The sequence below is a fragment of the Belonocnema kinseyi genome, chromosome 5 (genome assembly GCF_010883055.1).
Source record: "Belonocnema kinseyi isolate 2016_QV_RU_SX_M_011 chromosome 5, B_treatae_v1, whole genome shotgun sequence".
Lineage (NCBI taxonomy): Eukaryota > Metazoa > Arthropoda > Insecta > Hymenoptera > Cynipidae > Belonocnema > Belonocnema kinseyi.
Window position 1 is genome coordinate 30,080,695 of NC_046661.1, and position 9,300 is coordinate 30,089,994.

Below are 9,300 nucleotides of genomic sequence, written 5' to 3' on the forward strand. Positions count from 1 at the left end.
GGACATCACCTTTTCTGCCCTATCGAGGGGCTGCCCTCACCGTACTACGAAGCCGAATTCTTGTTTTCTCATTCTTCGTAAAATATGACGGTAAAGCAGTAGAAAGATTTTTTGAGGTTAGAATATGTTGACATGCATCACTAAACTTTTTCATATCGGAAGCTTGAGCCAGGTTTTCTGGACATATTCTTTTTGAAAAATTGTAAACAAATTTTTCTCGAAAATGATAATTTTTTAATTAAAAAAAAAAAAAAAAAACTAGAAAGAATTCGCTCGATAATAGTTTACGTCGCGCTCGAATATAATTACACCTCGCGCTTCGCGCTCGGATATTTATTCTTTGCATTTGGAATGCTTGAAAAAAACTTTATCAAAAAGATCTCTTTTAGATGGCAGTATATATGCGTCTTCACATTCTGAATTGTCTACTTAATTAAGTATAGTCAAAGATTAAATTTCTCAAAGCTCTGTAGGCTTTAACGTACACATTCTCATCGTGACACTCGCGCTGCGTGCTCGATTTCTAACAGACATTTGTAAACAGGTTTTGTTGAATTTTTTTTCTCGTAACTTTCGTCTTTTTTCCACACATTTTTTTTTATCTTACTTTTTTCAAGGTTATTTTTTACGAATAAAACAAAAAGAACGCGTCCTATCAAAAAGTGATTCTTAACGAAATTGTAGATCTTTTTTGGGATAACCATTTTTGTTTATCATCTTTTTTTGAATCCTACATAGTTTGTCCACAAAATGGAATTTTTTATATTCCATTATTTTTTGTGCAATCAAAATTTAAATTTTCGATTTTTGAAGAAAATCCAAAAATTGGTTATGATAATCTTGTAGGGATTTTAGAAAGAAATGTTTTTCTTCTTTTGCCTTTTTTTTTCATATCGCGCGTTTTTCGGCTTCAAATTTTGATTTTCGTTTGATTAAACAAATTTTGAAAACGTTATAACTCTGAGAATTTTCTCTTTATCGTAAAAAGTCATGAGGATAAAAAGTTTTTTTTTTACATACTATAAATATCCGTACATAGAATTTTCAAATTAAAAAAAAACTGGTCTCAGAAATTTTCAAAATGCGCTCACTTTTTGAATTTTTATCAAAAATGACTGGTTAACGAACTTGTCCTTTCTTTTAGGACCTAGAAAAAGTGTGCCAAAGATGAATTTATTCGTTCATTTTTTCGAGAGTTATCGTGTTTACGGATTGACGGCCGGACGGACAGACAGACAGACACCTTCGTGAAAACCTGATTTTCCGATTCAGGGGGTCTCGAAACGTGGAGATGTGTTGAAAAAGTGTGATATCAAATTTCCGATAATTCTAATACTTTCTGAATCGAAGCGGGCAGTTTTTTTTAAATTACAAAAATCTTCCGAAAAATCGAATTGTTAATTTCAAAAATTGAAAAGGAACTTTGAGATAAATTAGTGCTGATTTAAATCCTGTAAAATTTGTTTGGAAAATGTTATCATCTTCGAGGGAAATTTAGAGAATTTTTCTTCCGTTTAAGGTACACGTGTTTTTACATAAATTTTTCTATATATTTTTTGTAGAATTATTTTAATTTTAAATTTAAACAATTTTTTAACACTAAATATTAAACCAAAATTTATTCGATAAAAATATTTTATCATCGTATTTTCAATCAATAAATAATATTGATTAAGAAACAATTTTATATTGGGTATTTTATAATTTAAAAATTTTCAAATTCAGTAATGTTATAAACTGTTCGGGAATTTATTAGTTTTGGAATTTTATTACTCGAGACAAAGAGAGTTTTACCGAATCTGGATTTTTATTTCCTCATGTCTTTCAGGCGTCCCTGTAAAAGTACAGAAAATTCGCTGTAATTATAATTTTGACACCTGAATCTTGTCGACGTTTTCCATTGGTGCGGATCCAGAGAAGTATCTTGGGGGTGAGGGGCATCACAAAATTGTGTAGACATGTTGTGTTTATACATATGTACCATTTTACGGTAAGTCAAAAAATCCTGGGGGGGGGGGCGATCGCCGTTTCGCCACTATTGTGGATGCGCGCCTGGTTTTCCTACAGTATTTATTTTTTAAATTTTTTCCTAGTGCATTTCAGTCACTGATAATGGGGGGTAAATTAAATAGGAATATCTCTCAGAAAGTAAATTATTAAAATCCAGAAAAATTGAAGAGACTTTTTTACCTCTAGGTAGTAAAAAAGGAAAACTTCCGAAAAATTTAAAAACTAATTATATACTATTTCAAGATGCGAATACAATTTACAAAAGACTAATTGTAAAATGTTCAAATTTTTCACCCTTCAGTTCAACAACTCAAATTTTAACGTTAAAATTTACCTCATGTTCAGCATACAGGCTTATTGTTTGAATTTTCACAATTTTCGATATAGGTTATTGGTTAGGCCAAAAATAACTTATTCTGGGATTCGAAATTGCTAAAACGTGAAAAGATAAAAAGTTTACATTCAATGTATTCAGCTGCATTCATATTGATGTATGCACATTTATTTGGTTTTAAATATAAATTAATTAAAATTTATTTTTTATTTTTCACAATTGTAATTTATAACTTTTAAAATTGAAGAATTGTAGGTCAAGCACGAAAAAGTAGACTTATTTCAAATTTGAAGCGGTTCTATTATATTATATACATATATTAAACCATCAAAATCTCTGACCTGTTTTTAAGCTTTTCAAAACTAGTTTTAAAACTTTTTTAAACACTTTTGGTTATAATTTCTTAATAAAAGAATAAGTGCTATTTAGTCTACAGAGCAGCAATTCCAAAAATATATAAAGTCTTTATAGTTAAGACATTTTAAATTTGTAGTCTTCAGTATATTGAATAAATCGAAATATAAAGGTATTTAAATATGTAAGAATTATTGAATTAAAATTGTTTGATAATTTCAGATTGAAACATTTCAAATTATTTAGTCAGAAAGTAAAATCGTATAAAGTTATAGGATGAGAAATGAACATCTTTTAATACTCGAATCATTATTTTAGAACAATTAAAATCGTATAACTTGAGATAAATTTGAAAGTAGGACTATTAAAAATTACAAGTGCCTGAAAGAACTCAACAAAGGCTTAGTTTAAAAAGCTATTTAAGAGGATGCTTTTTCAAGTTTTATTAATTTATTTTTTTGATAATTTGGAACCCCCACAAATTATTTTTTTTTTTAAAGAAAATAGCGTCTGATTTCTGTCAACTTTAAAAAATATATATTTAATGTTCGCTTAAGGTCAGTTTTGTTCAAAGTGTTTGTTCATGGATAAATTGACTCTTATTGTTTCCGCTTTTCGTTAAGTCACTCATTGATTGTGTTTTTCATGGAAAACATTGAAACCTGGGGTTTTGACGTTTATAAAATCATAATTAAAGGTCAGTCAGGGTAATTTTCTGTGCAAAATATTGATTTATAATAATTTTTTAATTTTTTTTTAATGCCATGTACATTATCAAACAAAATTTTTCACGCAGAAATATACATATTTTTTTATCATTGTTTTTTTAATTTCAATTCATAATTTTTTAAACTTTAAACATTTAAAAAAATGTATTTGATAAAAGTATTCGATTATTGTATTTTCAATACATAAATAATATTGAATGAACAACCATTTTTTCTATTGTTTGAATTCAGTAATTTTCTATTTTGGATATTTCATAATTCAGCAATTTTCTGTTGGGAATTTTCGAATTCGGTAATATCTTTCTGTCGGGGATTTTATTTTTCGTGAATTTTTCAATTCTAGAGTTTTATATTTGAGCGTTTTTGTAATTTCCGGAATGTCATTATTTAGGAATTTTTTTTTCAGTATTTTTCAGTTGCTTCTTCCGAAAAATAAAATTCCTATCACTGAAAAAATCGCCTAAATTCTGGACAATTTATAATATTACTGAATTTGAGAATTCTCGACAGAATTCTGTTGTTGTTGAAAAAGTGCATTGTATCCTTTTTAACTTACGAAAAAAGTTTGCAAAACTAAAATAATTAATTAAAGAAAAAGAAAAATCAAATTCGCGGTAAATCAGTGCTGAATTGAATTCTACAAATTTTGTTTTGTTTGAAGCGCACGTGTTTTGAAATTTATTTTTGCATAACATTTGTATACGATTATTATTATTTTTAATTAAAACAATAATTTGAAAATTAAACATTAAACAAAGTTTCTATAATTAAAATATTTGATTATTGTATTTTTAATAAATAAGTAATATTGATTAAAAGATTATTTTCTCAATAGCTACAATTCGGGAATTTTCTAGTTTGTATCTTTTATAATTGGGCAGCATTCGGCCTGGAATTTTATTATTCGTGAATTTTCAAGTTCAATAATATTGTAAACTGTCCAGAATTTTATTATTCTGGAACTTTTAAATTCGAGATATTCAGATTTCGACATTTTATAATTTCAGGAAGTTTACAGTGTTGGGATTTTCATTATTCGGAATTTTTCAGTCCTAAATATATTTCAAAACATTTTTAAAGATTGATACAATTGTAAAAAAAAAATCTGGAAGATTTCGAGGCAATTTTTTCAAATTTTACAAAAAATTTACGATAAAACAGGAAATCATTAACAATATATTTAAAAGTTCTGAAAAAATTTCAAAAATAATTTGAATAATATTCATATTATTTCTATTTTAAATTTTATACCATATAACTTACGTAAATATTTCAAGTAAACTGTATTAATTATAATATTTTACAGTTTATTTTAAAATATATTTAATGGGACATGATATATTTTATGAATGCGCCAGTGAAATTCTGTTCGTCTAATTTTTGTTGTCAATGCGAACCGTAACCTGACTTAGAAGTGCCGCCTTTACATTTAAAAACCGAAAGAACCATTTTTCTGCTACATGGAATTATCATTACATTTTTATAAAAATGTTAGAATGTATAATAATTAAGAAATTGGAAAATACATACGAGAACTTGACTAGACGAATAGTATTAAAAATCCATAGAAATTTCAGACCACAAAAATAAAAATAAATACTAAATAATATCAATGAACTATATATAGATATTGCACTAAAAGTTTTATCAGTTTGAATAAAAATATAATATTATAGAAAAAAAAATTATAACTTATCAAAGAATCTAAATTAGAAGAAATAATTTTAAAATTATATGAGAATATATGAAACCGAAATAAAAAATATTTATAGCCTTTTATCCCTGGCATTTAATAAAGATAACCATGTTTTGCAAAGTTATAAATGTAACGAATTTTTTAATTGGGAATTTACTTTCAATTTAAATGGTTCATGTCCAAACTAAGTTACCATAAGTGCGCATCGAGGGGCCTACTGAGATATGGGTGCTATCTACGAGTTGCGGTGGGTAGAGGGGAACTGACCATTTTCACCGGAGGCGCCGTCTATATTTATCGCGGGTAACTAAGCCCGCACCGCATATACGTGCATGATCCAACCCACTGGTCTAGCCAATGAACGTTCCATTTTGGTTGTAATTACAAATACCAGCTCCGCGGCCATGTTGGTTACTGTAGCAACACAAGGACGCTAACTTGAATTTGAACGGTGACTACGACAACCCATTCGACACTGTCACTGTCAAGCCGTTCATTTGTTGCACTTACAGTTGATTACAGGTTAGTAATGAAAATATAACTTCTCGCAAAATTATAATCTGTTTTGCAATAGTCATATAGTATGGAAACGTAATAATATTTTATATACAGCGGCGCAGAACGTTTTAACGTCAGACGCTTCCACATGTTCCCTGCCCGAAACCAACATTGTATTATAGTATGATAGATCTAATTGAAGTCTTTTGTGTAAAAAGTTATTTTGTGCTTTTTGTGTTATTTCATTAAATCTATTATTATTTTTGTTATAACGGCATGTTCAGAAAAACATATTGCCACGAATCAGGAACTTGATCTTCTCCAGGCTTTTGAAACAGTTATGGTCACCGAAAAAATTGCAGAAGGAGGGCTAAAGTATATCGCTGGATATGTGGCAAAGCGATTCTCCCAAGATAAATCACTTGGCGTATTTTCTTTGCCACACAAGCCCGACAACGACTGGATTTGTCACTTATCCAAAGGCTATTTGAAATATCGGAGCGAAAAATTATTAACAGCTGCTCTATTAATCAATACAGAATTTGAAAATTATCATGCAGCAACATTTTCAAGGGATCCTCAAATTTTTCAAACTGTAGCATCGAGGACAAGTGACAAATTAGTCGAAAAAGTTGAGATGAATGTTCTGCTGTGCTTGGTGCGTACCCAAACCTACATACGAGAACGGAATTTGAACCAGCAATTATACGTAGAAAGGAAGAAAGGCGCATGTCAAAGTTCACGAACATTAGATAAGGTGTGCATCATAGTGTAAAATGGAGTAGGCCAAAAAAACCCTTCAACAAATAGCGGATTGTAAGATGGGAAAAAGTTAAAGGTAGTCACGCTCCCGGGAGAAAACCGTGATAATGAAGGATAATGAAACTTTGAAGATTCACAATCTATTCAGCCGTTTCGAATTGCACTTGATCATATATAAGATGATATTTTTGAATGAAATATTTATCGTCTTTGACATTTCTATTATTTTAATTAAAAATTATTGTTTTGAATGTTTAATTCTAAAATACATTAATCGTTGAGGTGTTGAAACTGCAGTTTTTCGTAAATTATTTTTTAGATTAATTTATTGAAAATTAAAAGCATTTGAAATCAAACTTTCTTGATAAAAAACATTTTTATTTAATCATCTGTAAATCTCAATTAATTACTTTTTTGTAATTGAATTTTACTTTATGTATTGAAACCTTATAACCTATTTTTAGTTTAAAAGTAACTTTATGTTAATAGATACATAATTAAAGGTTTTTATTGCATTTAAAATATTGGTTTAGTCTAAAGTATTTCATTTTTAAAGGAGACGACTTGAAAAATACCGAAAAATAAAATTTCGAACACTGGAATTCAGGAATAAAAAATTCCGGAATTGGAAAATTACAGGATGATAAATTCCTGACAGATTGTAATATTGCCGAATTTGACATTTCCCGGAGAATAAATTTCTCAACAAGAAATTGCCCAATTATAAAATATACTAGCTAGAAGATTCTTGAATTACATATAAAATTCCTGAATTGCAAGAATTAAAAAAAAATGTTTTAAATATTATTTGATTATTACCAAAAATAAATGCTGGATTGAATGCTGTAAAGTTTGTTTGGAAAATATCATTAATTTCAGAGAAAATTTAGGCCGAAATGGAAAATATTTCAAGAAGTTTAGAGCAAAATGAAGATTGTTGAATATTTCGAAAAAAGCTTTTGAAGAATTTTCAAAGGTTCCAAAAGAATGACATATTTATCGTCTTTAAAAGTTCTATAATTTTAATTAAAAATTATTGTTTTGAATGTGTAATTCTAAAACACTGTAATCGCTGAGATCTTAAAACTGCAGTATTTTGAAAAATTAATTTTTGGACATTTTGAATTTCGTAGTTCATAGTAAAGTAGTTCAAAAAGCATACATTCAAAATTTTATATAAAAGCTGTGATAGTGTCATTTTTCGAACTTCTTTTAGCATTATTCTTCTGCGCAAAGTGTTAAAATTGAAACGATTCAAAATTTACAATTCGTATTTCAAATTCTTAAAAGACTAACAGTTAAACGACCTAAAATTGATACATCAGCAATTGAATAATTTCGATAATATTGTATTATTACAATTCTAGATTTCTGAGTTTCCATGTTGAACGCTAAATTTTAAATTTTGCTCCTTTATGGGTTTTCATTTTGCAATTAAGATATAATTAATTTACTTTTGGAAAATATAATTAGCAGTTTAAAACTTATTAATTTGTAAGCGATTGCAATGTACTTCAAAGTTTATATGATCCAAAGAATCTGATATACTTCTGGCAGTTTCAGAAATACAAAAACAATATGTAATTTTAGAGCAATATTAGAATTAGAAAAGAAACATCAAAGTTTGTGTTGAAGTTTAGACCTCTTTTAATATTTGTCGAAAAAAGCACTGGTCTTCGTGAATGTAAACATGTGATGCTTCAACAAACATGGCCTTTTGGTTCTTTACAACTCGACGAGTTGAATTTTCTAAATTGTATTATATTGTAATATTTGGTAACCAACTATGCTATACTATGCATTGCGATAGAAATTGGAATCCTCAATTATATTAAAAAATAAAAACTCAGTCCTGATTCATTGAGTTTTTTATCGCGGGGGAAGTTTTATTCAGAAAGGGGTAACGAGATTGCAGTAAATAGCGAAATGACTTTTAGGTCAGATTTACCAAGGGTTTCGGAAATCGGCTTTTGGTGCCAGTATAATATCGAAGTTTCAAATAAAAAAAAAAACTTACTTCCAACATATGCGGATGCTAAAGAAGCATAAAAAAATGTTTGATGTCAAGCGGTTGTTCCCTTCTCAGAAATTCTAGATAAAGTATGATGATGCCGCACTGTAAAACGCCTAAAAAAAGAAGAAAATTATATTTTTCTGATAAACGATAATATTTTGAAGAAATATCGATGATGATGGAACTGAGTGCTTTCAATACAATGTGTATTTATTTCTCTAAGACTCTTGTATGCAATAAACACATTTTCGTGAGAATGCTGGAAGTCTGATTTTGCACTGCTACGCTTTGTTTTTTGTTCACGTAATTCGAAGTTTAAATCATAGAATTTCAGTATTCTGTAACTTAATAAAGAATATGTTTCTTATAGTTGTATGCGAAATTAATTTTCAACTTAAAATTATTTTATTTACAAACACTTTTATTCTTAGGAAAATTGAAAAAAGTTTCATTTGTTCGTTTCACCTATTTGAAAATGCCGTTTATTTCTTCAACATGGCCGCGTAGCTGGTATCGTAGCTGATTGGCTGCATTTTTTTTACTTGTGCGTGGCTAGACCTTCAGTGGGTTGGATCATGTCTACGTGTATAATATGTTTGGTAAAACTTTGAAAATAAATGCATTTCAAGAAATTGGAAGAAGCGGAAAAGTTAAAATAATACAATAAGTTGTAAAAGTGTAAATATTGTTATTATTATTTATTGTAATTATTAACCATTCTTAACCAAGTCTGAAAGTATTGAAAATAAATACGCCTGTACGCAGGGTTGTGCAGTGACGCGTCACTCGAGGTTTCTAACGTATTATACCAGGTGTATACATATGAAACCGGTATTTTTTCAAGAAAAAAACACATTTATTTCAAGAGAATGATAAGAAATATTTTATTCAAAGTATGCGCCCT